This window comes from Lotus japonicus, chromosome 2, assembly GCF_012489685.1.
Source record: "Lotus japonicus ecotype B-129 chromosome 2, LjGifu_v1.2".
Classification (NCBI taxonomy): domain Eukaryota; kingdom Viridiplantae; phylum Streptophyta; class Magnoliopsida; order Fabales; family Fabaceae; genus Lotus; species Lotus japonicus.
The window spans coordinates 37,876,957-37,901,566 of record NC_080042.1 but is presented as its reverse complement, the minus strand read 5'-3'; the positions used below and the strand labels follow the sequence as shown (position 1 = coordinate 37,901,566).

The 24,610-nt window shown below is 41.1% G+C and overlaps 1 long non-coding RNA gene across 1 annotated transcript; it reads right to left on the bottom strand.

The window, feature by feature from the left end:
- Positions 1–208: 208 nt before the first annotated feature.
- LOC130737982 (uncharacterized) lies at positions 209–1,397 on the bottom strand. Its single transcript, XR_009019065.1, has 2 exons — positions 686–1,397; positions 209–593 (listed from the first exon to the last, which is right to left on the bottom strand). It is a non-coding gene; the product is annotated as an uncharacterized LOC130737982 (long non-coding RNA).
- Positions 1,398–24,610: the final 23,213 nt, after the last annotated feature.

Here is a 24,610-nt window from a genome sequence, read left to right as displayed (position 1 = left end):
AAATCCTCATAAATTTTCAAGTCCAGATTCAAAGTACAAAATTCACGAAAAATCAAATACTACAGCAGTTCGTGAGAAACGGGACAGCTTAACCCGTGCTCACCAAAATGCAAATAACTTGAGCTAGGGAAATCGAAACGACACGAAACAAGTGGCAAAAGTTTACTAACAGAAAAAGCTACAACTTTTATGAAGAACACAGTTCGAATATCTTAACCGAAACATACGATTTTAACAGAACAGCAGCTACAACTTTTGAAAATAACAACAGTTTTATGTGAGTTTTCGCAAAAGCTTTTCAAGCACAGTAAGGGCTGAACCCGCATGCCCTCAGAAATCAACAACTATAACACTATCACTCACACCACACACACACACACTATTCTATATTCTTTCATTAATTTTACAAGGTACATGGACAGCAAAATTGACAATGATATATGACTTAGAGGAGCATAAAGACCCTAGAATTAATTGATCTAGATAAGAATGCCAACCCTATCAAAGTTGAAGGCAGTGGTAGGGTTCTCCTTGGCTGGTCATGGCTGCCCTCTCCAAGCGTGATCATCAAGGCTGACAGCAATAACACAAAACTTGGACAAGAAAAATAAGAGATGAATCAGAGCATGGATTAGGTTTTTGAAAGGGGTAAAACAGAAATTGGAAGGGAGGATTAATCTCTTACCCAAAATTGATAATCAATTCAGCAAGAGGAGGAGGAGAGCTCCTTATTTCTGAGTTCAGTTCCTTCTCCGGCGAAGGTTGGCCGGAGAAGACGGTGGTTGACGGCGGCTGGCGGCGGTTTCCGGCGGAGATGGTCAGAATCAGAAATTTCTTTAGGGGTTTTGAAGCTGATGATGAGGGGAGTTCAGTGGTGGTATTCATTTCTCCAAAAGCTAAGGGGTTCGCCGGAGATAGAAGCTTGAAGGTGGCTGAAGTTAGGGTTTCAAGCTCCTCTGTTTGGCGCCGTTTTTGGTCGATCCTGGTGGTGGTGGTGCTCGCGGTGGTGCTGGACGTTGGTGGTGTGGTCGTATCTGAACCAGAGGTAAGGAAAAGAGGAAGATGATGGCTTGATTGGGCTGGTTCGTGAGGGAGAAGGTGGTGGTGCTCTGGCTCGCGTGAGGAGAGCGCGGTGGTGGCGGTGGTTGGCCATGGGTGGCGGCTGCTTGGCCAAGGAGGGAAGAAGAAGTATGGTGATGGTGTTTGTTGCAAAGAAGAAGAAGGAGAAAGTGAGAGAGAGATGTCGATAGTGGAAGAGGGAGAGCGTGAGTGAGAGAGAGAATGTGAGAGAGAGAGAGTAAATCTGATTGGGTGTGGGTGGGGCCCACGTGGAGAGAGAGTGTGATCAGAAAATTTGATTGTGTGGTGAGGATGAGAGGAAAAATAGATATTTTGAATGAGTGGTTGGGAAGGGAAAGGAATAAAGAATATTCTTTTGTGATGCTTGATAGGCTATCAGAAGTAATAAAGGAATGGTGACCTGTTAGAACAGGTCATCTCTTCATTGAAGAAGTTGATAATTTAACAATAGAAATTATTAAAATTAAAATAAGGTAATCCACACAAAAATAATTATAATTAAATCCTTACTTTTAAATAACTTTATAAAATCAAAATATTGAAATTAATTACTACTTAATTAATTTTCTCGAATCGCGATTAGATTCGAGTTAAGAAAATAATATAAAAATAGTCAACTATAAGGGAAATATTCCTTAAGATATTTCCCGCCGTCGTGGCGCGAATAATATAACAATAACAAATAATTAATAACAAAATACTTGTTGTCGTGAATTAAGGAAATTAAATAATTAAACGTTCTATTTAATTTCGGGTCTTACAGTTGTGACATCAGCAGAGAGGAGATTACATCATGGTCCACTCACCTTATAACTAACTTTAACGGGCCAATAGTGTTTTCACAACCGCTTGTGAATCCTTCTTCTACTAGTCTCATTTTTCCTCATTCTCAATCTTCTCTCAACGCTCTGTGTTCTGTTTGTGTTTGCTCTCGTATCATCATGTCTCAAGTTTCAGGAAAGAAAGATTATGTCAAGGCAAAGATTGAAAGAACTGCTAAGGGTGTGAAGTGCATGGGTTTGAAAAGTGGTTCTTCTCAACCACCTTCTGTGTCAAAGAAAGTTTATGGGAAGAAGAAGATAAGGAAGGAATCTGTAAGACCTGGATTTTCAGAGCAAGTTAATTTCCGACTCACGCGTAGAATCAGTGTAAGCGTGACAGGAGTTTGATGTTTGAGAAAGATCAATGAAGGAGAAAGTTCAGGAATAGCTTGAGGAATGTTGCGTAGTCGCTTTAGGAATTAGTGCGAGTCGTCTGCACACCTGCCTTATGGCGAGCGTGTCCAGAATAGGCTAATTTCGCTCTTAGAGCAACGTTTTAAGTGAGATTTCGAACTCTTGGAAAATTTAAAGATTCTCTTTATTTTTTCATCGACCAGCGTTTCATTTCGAAACTCTGGACTGTACGCACGATAGGTTTCTTTGCTTCGAAACCCTAGATTCAAGCGCTGGATGAAGACTTTTTCTATTCGGGACTTCTAACGAAGTTTCCGTCTGCGATGCTAGATTTTTTTCAACGTTTCCAATCTTTCTTCAGAAGGAAGTTTTGTCGTTTGACCATCACAGCAAAAAGTAGTTTTTCGGGACAGATTAACTTACACGCTTTTGGGATTTTAGATATCGTTTTTCCCAAATGTTAGAGATTTGTTTTGAGTTATGGAATTCTGACGCCAGAATCTCTCTTAGAATTCTTCGGTGAACATGCTGCAAAAATCGGAATCGCGAAATTTTCATTTTCCCGCGATTTCACCCGCCTATAAATAGCTCGAAAAAGCAAAATATCTCCCCATTTGCACCATTAGAGCCGCGAGTTTGAAGGGGAGGGGAGGAGAAAAGATTTTCGCCGAAAACTCGACCAATCTTCGCGCAGTTCGTCCCTACTTCAAGGTATCGAGGTAACTAGCATGATTCTTACCTCTGAAACTGTTTCTACTGCGTTTCTGAAGTCGTTTCTGTGCTCACAGTTTTGAGCTTTTTGTAAAACTGTCCGTTTTCTCTGATTTCTTGCTTGGGTTATCTTCCCTACGTTCCCAAGAGTCTAAAACCTCTGTCAGTAATCGCCGATTGTGATCGAGCTGTCCAGGATCTGAAAAACTGTTTAAAAACCCTTTTTGCGCACATTGCTGTCACGGACGTCGTTAGGATCATTGCTGTCAAATTTGTTTTCCGAACTGATAACTTTGAGGTTTTGAGCTTTTACTTTGGACCAAAACGCCCCTGAACAATCGTATTTCGACCCGATTGTCCGAAAATTGTTCCGACAGTTTCTTTGCCTTAGTTTTACCCTAAAACTACCTTGTAAACAGATTTGATCGAAGAAAAAGAGCCGGAGCTCTTTTTCCTTTTTGGTCGAGAGCTTGTAGTGATGGGGGGGGGGAGTTTTCGTTTTCGAAAACTTGTCTTTTCGCATCCGATTGATGTATTCTGAAGCTTTAATGCTTTGTCTATCGTTAATGTGTTGTATTGTGATCGAACTAATCGATTTTGTTTGGTTTCTGCTTTGTTTTTCTCCGAGGTTCAGTTGAAGGAACTTTGGGAGTTTTAGAGCATTTGTGTGAAGGAGATTTAGACCACGAGACTGGAGCAGCTCGAGGTTAGGGCAACTTACATATTAGCTATGACTGGATGATAGGCGTCGATAAATTCGACTTATGCTTTATTTGATGTTGTTTATGATGATGAGTGATGTTATGATGCTTTTCCATAACTTGTGATGTTGTGATATTGTTGGATTGTGCGTTTTGACGCGATTTCGGAGTGGGGAACCTCTGAACTGGTTAAAGTTGGTGTTTCGGGTTGGATGAACAACCCTAGGCAAGTCCAAATGTGGGGTTTGAGACTTAGCCCTTTGTTGGTATTTGTTGGAATTCTTAGACTTTCCTCGGGAAATGTATTTTGGGTGGTTGATCTTTGAAAACTTAGAATGATAGAGCTTTGAAAAACTAAAGACTTGGGAAACTTAGACTTTGAGAAATAAACTCATAACTTGACTAATGTGAATTGAAATCATTTTTATTAACGTTTAAGCATAGGAAAACTGAAGGGGAAAATATTTACGAGAGACGGGGAAAAGTCGACCTTTGTTGTGGGTTTTGGTATTGGGGAAAGCGACTGAGGTGAGCTACGGTGATGATTGAAAGTCACCGAGTACTTTACGTACTCTTGTTGTTGGGGTTGTGTTGTATTGACCGACACTAATCCCTTGGGTTCTCTTGTTGTTGGAGCTGTGTTGTATTGACCGACACATAGCGCTCTTGTGGTTTGGGCTGTGTTGTATTGACCGACACTAGACCCTTGTGTACTATTGTGGTGGGAGTTGTGTTGTATTGACCGACACTAACTCCGAGTCGTGTTGTATTGACCGACACTGACTCTGGCTTTGATTGTGGGTTCTATTGTGGTGGGAGTTGTGTTGTATTGACCGACACTTACTCCGAGTTGTGTTGTATTGACCGACACTAACTCTTGGGTTTGTTTTGAGATTGGGTTTGAGCTAAATGCTTGTGTGGTGAGGACGATTTGATGTTTGGCTAACCATATTGCATCAATTGGGTGAATAACGGGAATGGTTCACCTGTGCATCTCATGGTGAATAACGGGAATGGTTCACCAATGTGTTAATGATGAATAACGGGAATGGTTCATCATACGGTGAATAACGGGAATGGTTCACCAAGGGTGAATAACGGGAATGGTTCACCAAGGATGAATAACGGGAATGGTTCATCCAGGATGAATAACGGGAATGGTTCATCCATAGTGAAGAACGGGAATGCTTCACTTGTGGCGAACGGGAACGCGTCACAAATCCGGATCATATTGTGCATTTCACGCATACATTCATTCTGACTTGAATTGTGTGCTGTTTGTTTATTGAAGCATTGTTAGAACCATAACATGCTAGGATTATCTATATGTTTATATAACAACATATATATCTATACACCATATCACATGTTGAGTGTATATCTACATATTTCCGTGAGTTGACCCTAGCGCCTTGGCTTTGGTTTCATGTTTGTGTTTGGGCGGTCGGCCTGCTGCCAGATGTCGACGGTGGACTCGGTTTCGACGGTCTCTCCCTCGGGGGGGATCAGGTATGAGCTTGTGGATCGTGCTGCCCCCACCGCTTGGGTGATCGATCTTGTGGGTCATCGAGCGACGTACCGGGGAAATGTCATGGAGGACCGGACTGACGAGCGTGGACGTCTGACGGAGAGAGTTCTATGACGCATGGAGCTGAGCTTCAACTTGCCGACTTCAGTTCGCTGTGGACTCGGTTATGTGAGCAGTTATGGGAGGGTAGGTTTAGGCAGGCGTCATATTTTGTGTAGAGCTCTGATTCGTTTTGCTTTTGGGGCAGGGTAGGTTCCCGACGCATGGCTTTTCATGTGGTTCTCTTATTGAGGGATCACAGTGAGTTAGTCGGACTGTAGGGGTTTTGCTTAGGCCATTTTGAGGCCGACTTCCTCTTAGTGGATTGTACTTATCACTTTCTTACTCAAACTTCTGGGTCTGTATATATTTGCCTACGGGTACACTATCTTGGAGTCACTGCGAGTGCGCGTGACGGGAGAGTGCAGCTGAGGCTGTACATGTGTATATTTGATGTATATTGGTTAGTTTAGTGGTTGGGCTATGTCTTTATTTTCTATTGCTTTATTTAAAAGGAATCAAACGGAAAAAAAATACCTGTTTTCCGCGTAAAGTTTATTTTTTGGTTACTAAAGTGACACCTGGAAATTGGGGTGTTACAGAATCCAACAAGAAAGACATACATGTCCAAGGCTCAGAACAAGGAACCTGTAACGCACCGATTTTCAAGGTTACTTAGTGATCCAAAAGTAGATTAATCATGCTAATGAACTTTCGAAATCATAAAGATATATGTATATTTTATTTTTCTTTTGAAAAACATAATACCTTTTCATACTTTCCAAGTCATGCTCTAACAAATGCATACATAATACCCAACAATATAAATACCCTTACATCAACGAATATAATTACAACATACACTCCAAGAGGAATATAAAAGGAAATCCTCCTATGCCCATCAAGCTCCCCGCAATATCCACACGACTAATCTCTGAATCAATAGCACTTCGTCACACCATTTCTTGGCAACGCCGCCTCTCCTTGATCTAATGGTCTCTTGCTCATCCTTTAGAGTGGTGTCGTCGAACATTCATAAGAGAGAAAGGGTGCAAGGGTCAACTTCTTAAACCACAAGGCCATAATTAGGACGTGCACACATTCACATATATAATCACCTAGCAAGATTCTTACCAAACGACATACTAATACATCCCTAAAGAATCCTAGATGTAACTTAGGATAAGGAAGACACTTCAACAAGCAAGGCACAAGGCCCACAACCACAAATCGCACCTTATAGGGCATTCAATCCTCTAACACAAGTCACAAGACAACAACCAATGTTCTAACGTAAACGACGTTCAAGGGAACCAATGGGTCTCTATATTGTTAGCATATGCAATATGCTTGATGCTCAATGCACAACATGATCCGGATAAACGCCAACTCCTTACCAGGCAGGTGGGACAAGGACCCTTCCCATGCAGTCACTTGCCACTTATCTAATGACCCTTCCCATGCAGTCATTAGTCAACACCTCGGTGTACCCATTTCATGCGGTACCCTCGGTCTATGCAATGCTATGCTTCATGATTAGTCATACATCATAGTTACAGTCTTTCGTCGTTCAATGACGACTTACCACACCTCAACATGAGTGGTCGGGATCACCAACTCATAGGTGTCACCAACTATCCGTCGGCACGGCAGCCCAACCATCTTAGGTTCCACATTCGATTTTCAAATGATCAACATCGACCACACAACGCATGTCATTCGATAAATATCAAGGCATACTTCATCAAGCATCATATGCTCATAATACAACGCATATATTCATCATGGATATCATAAGAGTTCAACACATCATGTTCAACATGTAATCATGCTCTCAACAAGTATTCATGTTCTCAAACATCAAGGCATTTAGTCATCTCATCATTCTCATACATGTCATTAAAACATCTAAGAATATAAGCAATCCATAAATTATCATGTTCATAATCAATTTCGCATGTTAATCAAGCATTCTTAACTCATAAACTTCATGTATATCATGCATATTATTCAAGGCAACAAAACAGCAGAAAAAGGGGGGAATTGAAATTGAAAAATGTCTTAAAATAGAAATCTAAAAATTATGAAACTTTCCAAGATTGAGGACATTTAAGTTAGCTTTCAATTAAAATTGGTTTCACCCGATTTGGACTCATATCCAAGGCGTTATGCCCAAAACAATATAGACTGTCCAACTTACTCGGCAGCAGAAAAAGGGGTAAAATAAAATTACAAACTGTATTAAAATAGCAATCCAAAAATCATGAAACTTTCAAAGAATGAAGAACTTTAAGTTAGCTATCAAATAAAATTGGTTTCACCCGATTTGGACGGATATCCAAGGAGGTATGCCCAAAACAATACAGACTATCCAACTTACTCGGTCAGATCAAGGTTCCTCTAAACATTTCAAACTTGATTCATTTCTTTTTGTCTAAGTGTCAACCTTTTAGTTTCCTAACATGGTTATAAAGTTCATGCATCATATCAAGCTCATTTACATAGTCCTTATAGGTTTTTAACATGTTTATCATCATCATACAAGTCTCATGCAATTCCTAGCAAGCAATTTTGCACGCTAAAGTCCAAGACCCGAAGTGCCCTTACCTCAAGCGCTTTCCTTCCTAGCCTTTAGCTCCTCATATGGAAATGAACAAGGTGTTCTTCACCTTTACAAGAATCACTCATTCAATCAATAGTCTTATACATATACATATTATTAGCCATAATTAGTAACTACACAAGGTTTCTAGCATCAACAAGACTCTAGGTCGACAGTTTGGTCTCAAGGTCTTAATTCTAGGAATGACAAGCTTCAATATTAGAGAGTCTAAACTCAAGACAACAACCTGATTGAAAACACTCACCCAAAACCAAATCTTTAAAACTCTTAATGGAGTAAAACTCTCACTTTAAAACCTCTTTCATTTTCCTTAAGTTCTTTTAGTGGAAATAACTTTTCATAAAACTCTTCTACCATCTCTTCTACTCTTTAAACCTCATTTCAAACTTAGGTTTTTCTTAACTTTAAACACACTTTAAGAGAGTTCATTAGCCCAACAGCAACATTATCAAAGCTTAAACACCAAAACCCAAACTTTGTTAACTCTTCAAAATCAAGACTTAACCTTTTTGAAAACTAAATACATGGTTTGAAAGCTCTTTTCATGGGCTACAACTTATACAAAATCACTTTCTTCAAAGCTCAAGTTCAAAATGTACTAACAACTTAGAAGGGAAAAATTACTCCTTTTAGGAAAAAGAAACCATCACCATGAAGCTTACCTTGAATGCTAACTCTTTTGTGAAGGAATGGAAAACAAAAGATGATTTCTTGGTGGTGTTTAGAGATGATGAAGATCAAGTTCAGTTTTTGGTAAGAAAGATGAAGAAAAATGAAGATGATGTTCACTCTCTCTCTCTCCCTCTAACTTCTCTCCTACTCTTCTCTCTAAAGTCCTATCATTTCCTTTACTTTGGTTCAGAAATATGATAGGAAGCCCCTATGATATGGTGATGGACGTTTCCCTAGGTGAAGGGTTGGATTGTACTTTTGGCTTTGGTTTATCTTCCCATGCACACCACTTGTGGCAAAGCACTCATGATACTAACCTTTTGGACCTTGGTTCATGAGCCTACCCTAATAGCCTTTCTCTCCACACTCAACATCTGAGCACTCAACCCCATGATCAGATATTTTCTGGCCAATTTCGTGATTGGCTTGCTTACGAGTCGAACTCGACTCGTTTTCGAGCCGAAAACACTACTGGGTGAATTTCTCGTCCTTATATCGATATTACAGTCAAAATTCTCGAAATTACGCGTAGATCATCGTAATGATAAGGAAAATATTTATTTCACACTCGAATAATAATGCGATGACAAGAGGCGCTCTAGGCGAAACCGCATCGGTTTGACTGTTTTCTGTAGTGCAGCCAAATTCTCAGACGAACGAAGAATGAAACACTTGGAAAATATCTTCGATGTTAATAATCAAAATATTACTTTCATTAGAAAAAATTCATCATACAAGGTCACACTCATAAAGATCACATTAATCGAGCATTAAAGCACTAAACCGAGAAATTGACCGAGTTTATTTCTCTTAAACTTTCACGAGTCTTACAGAACCCACAAATGTCCCTTCCTATGAGGATATTACTGATGAAGAAGAAATCAATGATGAAGATTCTCCTGTGAAATCCTCTCTTGTTGATGTGCTCGATGTTGAGACATCTGTGTCTCAGGAAACTTCTGATCAAGAAAATCCTGAAAAGGATTCCATTTCTCATGAAGATTCAGGCAATGCTACCCAGCCTGATGTTTTTGTATCGTCCTCTTCCAAGGATGCTGATCCAAAGAATGGAAATTCTGAGGATACCAATTCTGAAGAGCCAATCCAGGTTCCAGCCCCTGTTCAGGACATCTCTGATGATGGTTCTGATGATGGTCCTCTGACTGCTTCTCTTCCTGATAGTGTTGCTGCCAGGATGAAAAGAGATCCAAATCCTCTACTGTAACCTACAAGTCTAGACAAGCGGATGTGAAGGGTAAGGGAAAGCAAAAGGCTGCTAAGACCCCTAGTGAGAAGAAGAAAAAGAAGATTCCAGTTGATGTTGAAGACTCTGAGCCAGATGTTGAGGCCGATGTCTAGGACATCCGACCTTCTGAGAAGAAGAAATATGCAGGTAAGCTTATTCCTCAAAATGTTCCTGCTGTTCCTATTGACAGAGTGTCTTTCCACTTAGAAGAGAGTGTTCATAAGTGAAAGTTTGTTTGCAAGAGAAGGATGGTCAAGGAATGGGAAGTTGGCCCTAATGTTCTTGAGTGAAAGGAGGTTATAGCACTCATTGAGAAGGCTGGTCTGATGAAGACAATTCAGCACGTTGGAAGGTGGAATGAGAAGCTGCTGAGAGAATTCTTGGTGAATCTCTCTGTTGATGTTGGACTTCCTAAGAGTGTTGAATTCAGGAAGGTTTTTGTGAGGGCTGAATGTGTTGTGTTCTCCCCTGTTGTGATCAATCAAGCACTTGGAAGAAGTGCTATTGAATTTGTTGATGAAGAAGTGTCTTTGGATGCTATTGTCAAGGAACTTACTGCTGGTCATGTGAAGAAGTGGCCTCACAAGAAATTGTTGTCCACTGGGAATCTCAGTGTGAAATATGCAATCCTTAACAGGATTGGTGCTGTGAATTGGGTCCCTACCCAACATACCTTTGGTGTTTCTGTTACCCTTACCAAATTGATCTACAAGATTGGCAAGTCAATTACATTTGATTTTGGTGCCTTAGTCTTTGAGCAGACATTGAAGCATGCTGAAACTTGTGCTGTGAAGCTACCTGTTTCTTTCCCCTCAGTACTCACTGGAATCATCCTCAAATAGCATCCCCAGATACTCAGGGCTGATGAGGTGGCTATGTCCCTAGGTGTTCCAATCACCTTGGATCAACGTTTGTTTATGGAGCCATATGTCCTAGACATTGCTGTGCCAACCAGTAGGACATTTTCCCCTCCCGTGACTGAATCTCGCACCCATGCCATCATTGCTGAATTGCAGGAAGTCTCCAAGGCTTTGCAGGAGACAATCAGGGTGAGCACTGCCAGGAAGCTCAAGGTTGATTCTTTGCTCCTCACGCTGCAAGAAGAAGAACGCCAAGGAGGTGACCCAAGTGCTGCTACTCAGGATGGGAACAATGAAGAGGAGGCAGGATCTGATGCGAGTGAAGAGGAGAGTGCATAGGAATCTGGAGAGGAATCCAGTTCTGAAGTATAAGTCTTTTTGTGCTTTTGCTACTTTCTTTTCTTTTGGATGTTTTTGAGCACCCTTTGCCAAATTTGTGTTAAAAAGAGGGAGTAGTATTTGGTGACTTTGAAGACTATGTCACTATTTTGCTATATTTTGCTATTGTGAAGGCTATTATTTTTGAGCACCCTTTGCCAAATTTGTGTTAGTTTTTGGCCTGTTCAAGTTGAAGACAAGTTCAAGACAATGGCTATGCTAATTTCAAGCTGCTTCTGGTTTTCATTTGGTTAGCTTTTGTGCAAGTAGGGTTTATGGCTCATGATCAAGGCTGATCAGTTTTTGGACAAGTGATTAAAGGGAAATGAAGTGCCATATATGCCTTGTCTCAATTCAAAATTAGAGAAATTCTGAATGCCCTTGCATGTGCATGTTTGGCCGTGGGTTTGAGGGGCAAAAGAGGGATGTTGCTTCAGTTTTGTGAACCCTAAAGAGGCTAAGTTAGAAATCTGAACGCACACTCTCATTCCAGACTCACACACTCAGAAAAAAAGAAAGAAAACAAGAGAGAAAGAGTGAGAGAGGGTGGCGGCTAGAGAGAAAGAAAGGAGAAGAGGAAAGAGAGAAAGCAAGAGAGGGCAAGAGGGAAAGGAAGAGATCAGGACAATGCAAAGGGTGCAGCAAGGAGAAGGCTCTCCCATTCATCTTTTCCAGAACCCAATCCTTCATCCTTTCCAAACCCAACAACTAAGGTAAGGGGTGGATCTAGTGGGTAGTGTCTAGGATTCTTTATGTTGAGGCTTTTCTTGATTAGCATGTCTTTGATCTGAATCTGATTAAAGTGATGATGTATGAAGGTTGAGGGTAGAGAACATGCTTAGGGTATTTGATATATGCAGCCACAAATATGATCAAAGCTTGATGTCATGCTATGTGCCATTATTGCCAAAACTTGTCTACTTTGCCATGTTTTTTACTAGGACGAATTCTGTGTTGATTTGTATGCTTAGGGCTGAGTATGATGATGTTTAGCATGATGTCTTGCTGCTGTACAATGGCCTTGAGAATGACCAAAACGTTTTTCAAAAAAAATAGCAAAACCCTAGACCAAAGGTGCTCTCGGCCATGCCCAAAATCTTGGGTTTTGGTGAATTTTTCTTTGGCTTTTTGAGCCATTGTTTACTGCTGATTGCTACTGGATTTTTATCATATTTGTGATGCTTGTATGATGCCATGATCAGTATGTTGATGTTTGGAAAATAACCCTAAATCTTATGCATGAAATCTATGAATTTATGCCAAGTTTGACTAGGTTTTCATATGATTATAACATGAAATTGAGACATGATCAGTTCTGGAATTTTTAGTGAGAATATGATTATTGTTGATGTCTGGAAATAGGCTTGTGAAGTGGATTTAGAAGGAAGAAAGAGTTTTAGAAAACCCTGGAGCCCTTAGGGGATCGGTCAAGCCATTTTTGTGGTTGTCGACTGTAACACCCCGATTTCGGTGGCGTCACTTTAGTAACCAAAAGTAAACTTAATGCGAAAAAACGTGAATACATTTTTTTTTCGATTATAACAAAGACAAGACTGAAATAAATAAAACCCAAAAGCGAAAAGCAATATATAAACAGCCCCCGCTGTAAGTAACAACCTCGTCACGAGTAACCTCCAGTGACGGAAAGAAAACTGTAACGCCCGTAGGCAATATATATACAAACCAAATGAAAAGGTTAAGTGTCCGCAACACTATCCCTCAAAATGAGAATAAGCTGGCCCAATGGCCTGAAAATAAGACCTCCTAAGTCCAACCAACTCTCTGTGATTCCCGTAACGAAACCACACAAAAAGCTACAGGTGGGAAACTACCATGTCCCGAATGAAACAAATGATGTTCAGAGCTAGGACTCTAGTCCTACACTAATCCCATCTCGAGGAGCTCACACTAACACTCAATCCTACATGCTAGCATGATCGTCGTCCGAATTCGAAATCCAGAACGACCTAGTCTACATACACCATCCGTCCTCCTCTCGCAACCGCGATACGCTCCAGTTCCTGCATCTCAACCCTAGTTCCTCCCGAAGGATGAACCATCATGAATCAGCCCGCCAAAGACATCTGACAAAGGGCGTTTGTTCGCCAAAGCACACACAGAAGACGCGAGGGTCAACTCCAAAGAATTATATAAATAATACCACCAATAGATACCATTAAAAGATTAGCCACTTAGGCTTATAACTAGGGATAACTTCCTAGGGTTTCATTATTCCACAAAGAATATAACGACAGTAAAACACAGTTAACATGCATCAAGTAGAACTAACAAGTATCAAACACACTCATCACTAAGTCAGTAAGCATGTGGCATGAAATGATATGCAGGTTAACCCAGTTAACCACATGCATTCCGGAAAGGGATGGACATCAAACGGATCAGCCCTAACACTAGCCACGGTGGAACCATTTCGGCCCGCGTGCCTCTTACACCACACAAAGGTAGCCAGATCAGCAGTAAACCCGTAGGTCGGCCATTTTGGTCTGCTACAAGAGACGTCTATAAACGCTCTTTCACGGCATTCCGGGTCTTATGACCATTTTGTAAACCGACGAGGTCCAGAGTACGTCCTGTGTTAATACCCCATTAATGTTGCATGTATGCAAAATGATTAGTCAAACAACGTCTCCGTCCTCACTCGACACGTCGCCACGTGTTCTAGGGAAGTTAAAGTCTCTAAAAGCTTACCCTAAGGTAAAGTCGATTCTGCGACAAAAGACACACTTCACAACAACACATAGCTGCTCCAACAGCACAACAACAAACGCTGCTCCAACAGCACAACAACAAACGCTGCTCCAACAGCACAACAAACAAACGCTGCTCCAACAGCACAACAACAAACGCTGCTCCAACAGCACGACTACAAACGCTGCTCCAACAGCACAACAAACAAACGCTGCTCCAACAGCACAACAACAAACGCTACACTTGGATCCGACGACACTCCTCGTTTTTCCAAAACTATGATTTGACTTCCAATGCCTTCCTTCGAGGTTGTTATCATTACTTAAAGATTTTGAGGTTATTTAAGGTCTTATGAATTTTCTTTATAAAATAGATTCCATTTTGTCTTATCGCAAGTCTTATACATTTTCAGGATCTCCCAATCCCAAGTCGCTTCCAGAGGAGGTCTCGATCCACTAAACAAAATTAAGGCCCGCACCTCGTTCGTCCTATCAAACTTTCTCAAAACTCTCAAAATAAAATCGGCATGACCTGCCCGCTATTCTCACCATTCAGAGTCTCAGATTCCAGTACAGAGCATATTTAAATCATCACAATCAACAACATGTCATATATCAATAAATCGCATCATAAACACTTAGCACTTAGCATATAAAGCATGCACCACACATCCTAGATTACCCACATAGCACATAGCATGTAAGACAATCTCAAAAACATTCAGTAGATGAATCATCTACATTGTCAGCCGAAGCCTCAGAAAACATTTTCCAATCACACACAATTCCAGTGCATAAACAGTAAACAATGTCGAAACATCGACCCTAAGCATTAACTAGAGATTCAGTGAGAAGCCCTCACCTGAAAGTTCTCCAGAATGATCAACTAGTGCTTCCTCGCTCTCAAAGTGTTGGTCCTCGGGAAAATCCTCAAAAGCACCTTTACAATAAAATCACAGAATACTATCAGAATCTATCGGAAACTAAGCTATCGATACTTACTAAGGTTACTCGAAGTAATCTATACCCTAAGGTACGATAAACTAGCGCGAAAAGACAAGTTTTCGGAAAAGGAAATTTCCTCCTCCCCCTTTAATAGGTTCGGCCACTTTAGGTAATTAGGAGACTCGATTTTTCTTCGATCAAACTTGGTTCCTATGCTTTCATAAGCCGTAACTAAGGGTATTCTGAACTCGGAAAAATTATCGGATCAAAAACTGTCGCAGGGGTATTTTGGTCATGATTTTTAACTTAGGATTTTTTAAAACTGAAATCCCAAAAATAAAATTTTGCAGGGACGTCACCAACGACGTTTATGACAACTAATCCTACTAGCACTAAGCTAAGGCGATAGTTTTCAGCCTAAAGGTTGAAGCTTTACACCAAAAACTCCAAAAATGGGTATTTTAGGCTCAAATTGATTCCGGCGGAATTCCGGCGACATAACGGAAAATCTAACCCGGCAGAAGTGATCTTGGGCGCATAAGGAAGAGGTTTAGAATCAGAAATGAAAGATTCAGGATAGTTTTGCAAAAACCCATAAACTATCCGCTCATAAAACTCTACAGAAAAGCTATGGAAAAAGCGATCAGAGGTAAGGATTAGCGACTATACCTCGAAGCCTTGAAGTAGCAACTGATTGATCGACGATCAAGCAAACGATGAAGAAAAACTCTTCATCCTTCTTCCTTGTTCTTGGCCGCGGTTTTGGGAGAGAAAATGGAGGAGAATTTGTGTTTTTCTTCCTTTCTTTGCTATATATAAAGGTTGGAAATTCGCGGGAAAATGAAAGTTTCGCGAATCTGATTTTTCCGACTTCATTCTCCATGAATTAATAGATATGTTTTGGCAAAAGAGTTCCAAAACTATAAAGAGGTCTCCTTGTATTTTTGGCAACTAAAACATAGTCGGTATAAAACTATTTTACCCGATAAGTTGCTTTTTGCATCGAATGTCGGAATAGAAAACTTCCTTCGGAAGAAAGATTGAAATCATCAAGAGAAATGGGTGTACGCGTGTGGAATATTCATTTGAAGCTCTGAATAGAAAAAGTCTTCATTGTCGAGCAATTCTAGGGTTTTGAAATACCAGGGATTCGGTTTCGGCAAACTTCCGATGATTGGAATCGGACGTTCGTAGATCCTAGAGTTTCGCCTCGAAACGATTGTGATATATGGAAAAAGAGAAGTTCTAACATTTCTCTGAAGATTTTTGGAATTAACTCCCGTCGTGCCTAAAAGTGAAAATTAGCTATATACTAGGGTTTCTGACCTAGGTTTAAGCGTAAAACGATCGTGCTATAACTTTTATCGACTTCAATACGAACCTAAGACTTTTCCTGAACTTTCTCCTTCATACATTTATTTCATTTACTAAACTGTTGTTCAGGTTTCCCTTCGCCATGCTTCAAACCTACTGGTGAATAAGAATTTATTCACTTGGTATAAACTGAAAAACTTGGGCCTTACATCGACAAGTTTTCTTACTTCCATTTCAAGCACAAGTTTATGTTATGGCTTGATTGATGAAGTTGTCATAACTGAAGTATTGCTATACATGAGAACATGACTAAGTGCTTAGTATAACTTATATGATGCCTGATTTGGATATTGCCAAAAGGTCGCTCATCCAGCTGTAATTCCTTTTGGTGCTGTGATTATTACTGTGGTTAAGTGTATAGTTTTTGTGAAAATGTTAAGACTCTAGGATGACTAATAGAGCCCTAACAAAGAGAAATGAGACTTAATCGCTTGCAAGTAAAATGTGATGAAATTGGAACATAGGTCTAGTGATGACTATGAACCATGAGAATGATGGTACCGTTAGAGACAAACGGTTACTTGCACGCAAGGGAGATTTTGTGGATCATTGCGGCTCCATGTGTTTTGGTTGACTGCAGTCACCTTGTGATTTTGTGGATAATTGCGGCTCCACGTGATTGAGGGTTGTACTGTGTGTCCCCTCCGAGAATTGTTCATCTGCGGATGATCGTGATTTGGCCATGGTGTTGAGGTGGTTGTGTGAATGGTGAGGTCGTTAGTCTAACTGAACTTAGGTGACTAACTGTGATATAACTTAAAGATTTTCCTTATTAAATCTTGTTATTTATGAGAATTACATGATTATGTGAATATTTATATGAGAACATGAGATCTAACCCTGTTATGTGTTATTTTGGGGGGGGGGGCAGATGGTGAAGGTCAAGAGTGCACTGACCTCTTGGACGATCGACTTACATGACCAGCACAAGGACAATGCCTGGCAGTCCGACTCTGCCTAGGTACGTCACCTCTATGTCGGCAGTGCTACGATCACGGGACGCGACCGACACGAGAACATCATTGAGACTCAGCGTATGGAATGGGGCAAGGTCAAGATGCCCTTTGCACCATGTCGCTTTTTTCACCCATGAGATATGGGTTCCTGCTCGAACTCTCCCTAGTTGGTTGCAGCAGAGGAGGATGCTTCACGGGCGCTTGAGGTACCGGACTGGTGGACACGTGTTGGCGACATTCCAGTCCCGCCTTTAGAGTCACTTCCAGTTCCTTCTGAGCATGCGGAGGTTGCTGCACCAGAAGCCAGGGCTCCAGTGAAGAAGCGTCAGAGACAGTGTGGTTGGCTCGATGAGTGATTGATGTTGTCTTGTTGGGGGGTCGAGTGACTCGTAGTGCTGGACTATTATTTATCAGTTTTGTTTTCCGGGTTTTGATGTACTGTTGATGTAGGGCTTTAGCCCAAGGTTTCCATTTATGTACTTTGAATTATGGTGGTTTCTTTTTATTATAAAGTCATTTTATTCAGAAATGCATGTCTTATTTATTCCGCAAATTTATATCGTAAAGTTTTCAAGAGTTTCGCATTAATTGAACTTTTGTCATTAAATAAAGATTGATAATCGAACGACGAAAATTCTTTACGAAAATGGTGATGTTTGGTTTACTGTGTGACACTCAAGAAATCGGGGCGTTTATCCTGCAAGACTTTTGATTAAAAAAGATGTCATAAGTCTTGTCAGCTAATTCGCTTATCGACAATAAATTATGCATCAAACCATCAACCAGAAGAACATTATCAATTGAAGGACTCTTACCAATAACAATGGTTCTAGAGCAAACAATCTTACCCTTCTCATTGCCTCCAAAACCAACTTCACCTCCAGGTTTAAATTGTAGGTCTTGGAATATACGCTTTTCGCCTGTCATGTGTCGCGAGCATCCACTGTCCAGATTCCATGATTGTTGTTTCAGTGGAGCTATCTAGGTCCTTTCTTGTTAATTACCCCAGAAGTTCTGACAACTTTGGGTCTTTCAACTGGATAATATAAAGTTATTTGAGCATGATATCTTGACATAGAAAACTCTCCTTTCTTGAGAGGGGGTGGAGCAACTTTAGAAGGAGTTTGTTCAGGAATAACTGTACCAGAAGGTACAAAATGTTCATAAAGAGATTTTGATTTAGGCATAGGAGGCTCTTTTCTACTAGGTCTAGAATAACCAATACCATTCATCCCATTTCAGCTAACGCCATAGATCATTGAAGATATCAAGCTTCTATCTACGCTTTTAGCTCGGAATCTTTGAAATGCCTTTTCTTTCTTCGTTTCATGTTTATCATCAGATGAACTAGATGCTATTTCTTCTTCTATGCTATAAAGATAAGTTCTTTTCATTTAGATCAGAAATGGTTTTCTCATTTTTAGTAGTGACTTCAGAAGCAGTAAGAAAATCATTTTTCAAACATTTATGCTTAGTTAGAAGAGGATCATATTTACCCATTATCTAAGATAAAACAGTTTTAAGTTCAGAGTCTGACTCAGCTTCTGATGTTAACTCATCTTTTGACTCTGCTTCCTTATCCTTTGTTACTGCCATGAGTGCTTCGACTACAGCATCATCAGAATCTTCTTCTTCTGATTCTGAGGCATCAAAAGTCACCATGAGCCCTTTCTTAGCCTTGGAATTCTTCTTAGGCTTCTTTTCTCTTTTCAGCTTAGGACACTCATTATTGTAATGCCCCGAATCCTTGCACTCAAAACAAGTTACTTCTTTTCCAGAAGATTTGCGTTGACCAGATGAAGACTCTTGTTCCCCTTTAGCTTTTGTTGATCCTTTGTACTTGTTCTGCCTGTGCTTCCATATACAGTTGAGCTTTCTGGATATCAATGAGAGCTCACCTTCATCAGAATCTTCAGTAGATTCCTCTTCTGCTTGAAGATCCTTGGTCTTCTCAGGTCTGGACTTGAGAACGATGGACTTTTGCTTGTTTGAGGTAAAAACTCAGCACGATCAATCTCATGGCTTCTCAACATACCTACCAGTTCCTCCAGACTTATCTTATTCAGATTCTTGGTCAGCTTCAAAGCAGTCACCATAGGCATCCATTTCTCAGGAAGACTTCTGATGATCTTCTTGGCATATCAGCAGTAGTGTAGCTTTTAACAAGCACTCTAATCCCAGCAATGAGCATCTAGAATCTAGAGAACATGGCTTCTACAGATTCATCTGGTTCCATCTTGAAGGCTTCATACTTCTTGATTAGAGCTAGACCCTTTGTCTCCTTGACTTCCTCGTTGCCTTCATGAGTCATCCTTAGAGAATCAAAGATAGACTTTGCAGATTCTCGATCAGTAATCTTCTCATATTCTCCATATGAGATGGCATTAGGTAGAATGATTCTTACTCTGTGGTGATCCTTGTACTTCTTCTTCTGATCTTCACTCATCTTTTCTCTTGGGATCTTCACACCATCTTCACCAATTGGACGTGTGTAGCCATCAACAACTAAGTCCTAGATGAAGGTATGAAAAACGGTAGAAAGGGGGGGTTTGAATAACGTTTTCAGTACAAAACTACCACCTTAAAGATTTTAACAAATCTTTTCGAGAACTAAGTGCAAAAGATAGAGATAGAAAAGCACACAAGGATTTTATCCTGGTTCACTTGATAAATCACTCAAGCTACTCCAGTCCACCCGTTAAGGTGATTTCTTCCTTCTTAGAATGAAGGCAATCCACTAATCAGGTAAGAGTTACAACTGCACTTGAAACCTACAAGTGACTAACAATTACACTGACTTAGCTCACACTAAGATTCACTCTCTTAGTCTTCTCTAGGATCCGATCAACCTTGATCTCCTAAAGGAAAATCAAACAACTGTTTGAGGTTGGTGTTTACAAGGGTTTGCTTCTGAATAAGCTGAGTGTAAACTAAATAAATTACAGGATGAAAGAAAGCTTAGAATATTTTGAATATCTTGCGCGTGTGTTGCTTCTCGTATTTTTCTACGCCGCTTCTTTCAATCTTCAGCCTCTATATATACTCCAAGGATTAGGGTTGAGCGTTGCATGGGAAATGCTACCGTTGGAGGGCAGTTCTGGAAAATCCAGCTTCTGCTGTGGCTGAGAACGTTAGGTAGGTCGTCAGGAAGGTACACTTGCTTTTGTACTTGGATAGCGACTTGACCTTTTAACCTAGGAGACTTCTGATCAGGGGAATACTTCATATTGGAACTTGTGAAGCCGGTTGATCAGAGTCAGAGGGAAAGCACAGATCCTCTGACCATTGTATCTTCTGATTCTGAACTCAGAGGGAAGAACATGGCCTTCAGAGTTTCTTGCTTCTGGACTTCAGAGTTTCCACTATTCAGCTTCTGGATCTTCAGAGTCTTCTACACCATCAGAACATCTGAACCTTCAGTGTTTCTTGGCTATCAGAACTTCTGGATCTTCAGAGCTTCTAGCGACTGAGTCCTCATCAGAGTTTGTATAGCTTCAGATCTTCTGAAGCTTTTCCACTGTTCATACTGAACATGGTGAATGCGAAAGCGTTGCTTGGGTTACCCTTTATACACAGTGCTTCTGATTTGTGTGAGATTGAGTTGAGGTCAGAGCCTGTAACTAGCACACTCAGAAAAACACGTTAGAGTAACACAATTGTTCATATCAAAAGGTTAACTTGTAATCATCAAAACATGAGTTGTACTACTAGATCAAAACTTGATCTTACAATCTCCCCCTTTTTGATGATGACAAAACTAAGATTTTTGATGAACAATTCTTAGACAATAAACTGAATTCACTCAGAGTTTAAAGATATAGAATAAGACTTATCCTGATGTGAATAGTTTATCTTGCTCATTCTGAATTCAAGTCACTGCTTGATTCTGAGTTTAGCTCCCCCTGAATCTAACACTTGATGAAAACGTTAGTAAAATCTAGATTCTGAGCTAAAACATATAAGAGTTCAGAGTAAAAGGCTTATGACATAGATGAAAAACTAATAATCAGAGCGCATAAGTGATCAGAGTCATAGACAGGGTATCAGAGTCTTGGGTATCAGAGTCAACTTAGAATCACTTCAGAAGAAGTGAAATGTATTCCTTGTATTTGCCCAGTGACACATCTATGGTCATGAAGGTGGAACTCTTAAAATCTCCAAAAGAAAAATAAGTCACACTAACACATCTTACACATCAAAAACTGGGTTTACTCCCCCTTTTTGTCATAAGCAAAAAGCTTGGGGTGTGAAAAACTTAGCTTGAAGTACAAGGTACTCCCCCTTAGAGAAGGTCTAAGTTTAAGGAAAATGAAAATGATGTAAGAATCAGAGTTAGGCGAAAATAAATAGGAGAGTTAATGCAAGGGATGAACGTTTACCACCGGTCAAGTGAGTAAATAGAAGGGTCAGTTACCAAGAACTTAACCTCGAGAAACTGTAGGAGCATTAACTTTCAGAGAGAAAGTGAAGCCTATAAGAAAAGAAACGTTGGAGAGAAAGGTAAGCTTCACACCTCGAATAATTTTCAGTAAGAAAAAAAATGGCATCATACAGAACGACATTAGAAGAGCTCAGAAGGAAGGCTTTTGAGGAAGATATGTTCCTCAATATTAGGCATCCCGATGGTACAAAGACCATACAAGAGCTGACGAAGACACTGCTGGAAGAAGATCTTGGTCCAGAGATGGAGAGAGATCTGAAGGAGTTCCTCTGCTTCGTGGAGGAGATTCAGGGGCTTTGCCAGCGGGAGCTGAATCTGCTGGAAGAGAAGGAGACTGTGGAAAAGAGACTTAAGACGACAGAAGATAGTCTAGAGAGAGAGGAGCTGATCATCAGACTCGGCAACATAGAGTATACACTGGATCGTCTGGAGAAGGAAAGAGTGGAGCAGCGCCAAGAATGCAGAAGAATGAGGAAGGATCCTCCATTCTAGATATAGGGAATAATGTATGATGGAAAGAAGTATGATGTAAACATAGAACAATTATGAATAAACCAGGTTTTGCAAACATATGTGACACAAATATATATAGATATATGCATATAGAATCACAAACGAACAAATGAAAATAAGTAATTAAAAAGAATAAACAGAGTTTAACAAAAAGGAAAACAAAGTAAACGAAAGAAGAAAAAGAAGAGATCCTAAGACTAAGGTTTGTCAGTACGGCGCAGAAGTTCCATCATCATTTGCTTCATCTCAATCAGCATGGATTCATGAGTGTCAAGACGTTGTTCCATGATGTCGAGTCTGGATGAGCTTGTCTGAGTAGAGCTGGAAGGAACGTTCTGAGCAGCTTGAGGTTCTGGAATGGAAGCAGAAGCAGCAGGAGTAAACATAACTGGTGCAAGTCGCTCTGCCTCAGCCTCAGCTTCAAGACGCTCTGCCTCAAGTCTTGCTTGTTCAGCCTTAGCTGCTGCTTGACGTGCAGCTTCTTCGTCTTGTTCTTTCTTTCTCTGGGCTTCTTCAATGGCTTCAAGAAGCTTGTTTCTCTGTTCTAGTTCGTGAAGAGCCACCCTCCTAGCAAACCTTTGCTTTGCAGCCTCAATGCTCTGACTGCCCTCTGCATGCAGGAGCTGCAGCATAACGGGAAACTGAGCCACTAGCCAAGTGCTCAAATTGTTCCACTCATCAGCCACATTGTCAGCATTCTCACTGAGATCAGTTTGACCGTGCACATTGCGGAGCCTCAAGGAGGCTTCATGATTGAAAATATTGATGCACTCAGAGAGAGATGTGGGTTGAAGGTGAGTATAGGGAATGATGGAGAGGTTGGGTGCAGGAGAGGCTGGGTGATTGCTGCTATGAGCTTCAGAGGCACCTTGTGGAGAACCAATGTTAATTATGGGAGCATTGGGTTCAGAGGTTCCACGGTGAGGGTCTGAAGTTTCAACCAGAGGGTGAGGTGATCTAACCGAGGATTGGTTAGACACTGATTGTTCAGGTTCAAGGTCTGGTTGAATTGGCTCTTGTTGGTCAGGGACAGGGTGAGCTTGTTGGACTAAGGGGTCTGCCTCTTGGATAGGATTGGCCAAGATAGGTTCATCTGGGTCAACTAGACGTTCAGGTCTAGGGCCAGGATATTGCCTAGGGCTTGGACATGTAAGGTAATATTCTTCCAAGGCAGATACCTTCTCTTTCCTAACCTCCATGAATTTTCTAATTGATTCAGAAGTGTTGGAGGGAGGAGAGTCAATCACATTGATGGGGAAGGATACATGTGTGAAGGCTGATGAAGAGTCTGTATCCGTGGGTCTGACAGCAGGACGTGCTGATGCTCTGGGAGCAGAGTGATCAGACGTTCTGGGTTGTGGTTCTGTTTGGTTGGGCTCGGTTTGGTCATGGATGATGGGTTCAGAAGGTAATGGGTCGACTGGAATGGTAAGGAGAGAGGTTGGATCTTCTGACCTAGAGGGTTGGTTCTGAAGCAAATTCCAGAGAGGTGCTTCAGTAGGAGAAGGTTGAAAGAAGGAAGATCTTGGGGAATGTGGTGGAGAGGTGGTTTGTGCGGCTGGTTGGGTTTCAGGAATAGGAGTGAGGGGATTTGAAGAGTGTTGGAGTAAGGCAGAAATCGGGAGTGCATCAAATAAATTCAAATCATCATCAGAGGTAAGTGCAGGCTTACTTGTATGTGCTGATGATCGAGTCACTCTGGCAGGAGCTTCAGTCCTTCTGACCTCTGCAGCAGCTGGTTCCACCCGAGTAGGCTTCACCACAATTCTGACTTTCTTCTGCTTCTTCTTTGGAGGACCATCCTCACTATCATCACCATCATCATCAGCAGGCTTGCTCTTCGGTTTCTTGACCAGAGGGACATCAGATTCCTCTGAGGAATCTTCCAGAACCATCTTCCTCTTGGTTTTCTTCTTTGGAGGAGAAGAATACTCTGGAGCTGGTGGAAGTCTGCTGACAAAATCATCAAGGTCAATCTCGAATCCTTGAGCCCTGAGGTCTTCAACATAGCATCTGATGGCTTCAGGATGGTCTGCTTGAGTCCACAGAGGGTAGTTATTCAGAGGCATTCTTCTTCCTCTGATCTCAGAAGATGTGTCTTCATGAGCAGGAGCAATCTTCTTCTGGATTAAGCCCATCTTCTTCAAAGAGTTGGCAGTGAAGACGTCACTGACAATTGTGCTCAAGTCCTCTGTGCAACCAGCATTGATCAAATCTTGCACCAAGTTGCTTTCAATGAGAAAGTCTGAGAGCAGCCTCCCAAAAGGGATATATTTGATGGCTGACTTGATGGAGGCGGTGGTGCGAGACTTCCGGATGCATTCCTTCAAATAGGAGAACAGGAAGTAGGGAAGGCATATCTTCTCCTTGTCTTGAATGAAGAACAGCATCGCCTTCTGGTTGAAGTTGATGTAGTCTGGAGAACTTCCCTTTGGTCGCTGATTGATGCAGTTGAGCAGGATCTTGTGCCAGATCCTGAGTTTGGGATGAAGGTCCATCACCTTGTAGCTCGTCTTGCCCGGTTTGAAAGTGGTGTACAGGGCCTTGTTGACTATGTCCTTGGTTCTGGGTTTCAGCTTCGATTCCGTTAGTGAGAACCGATACCCATGAGCAGTTTCTGCACCAAGCAGATTCACGAATGACTTCTCCGTGATGATGAT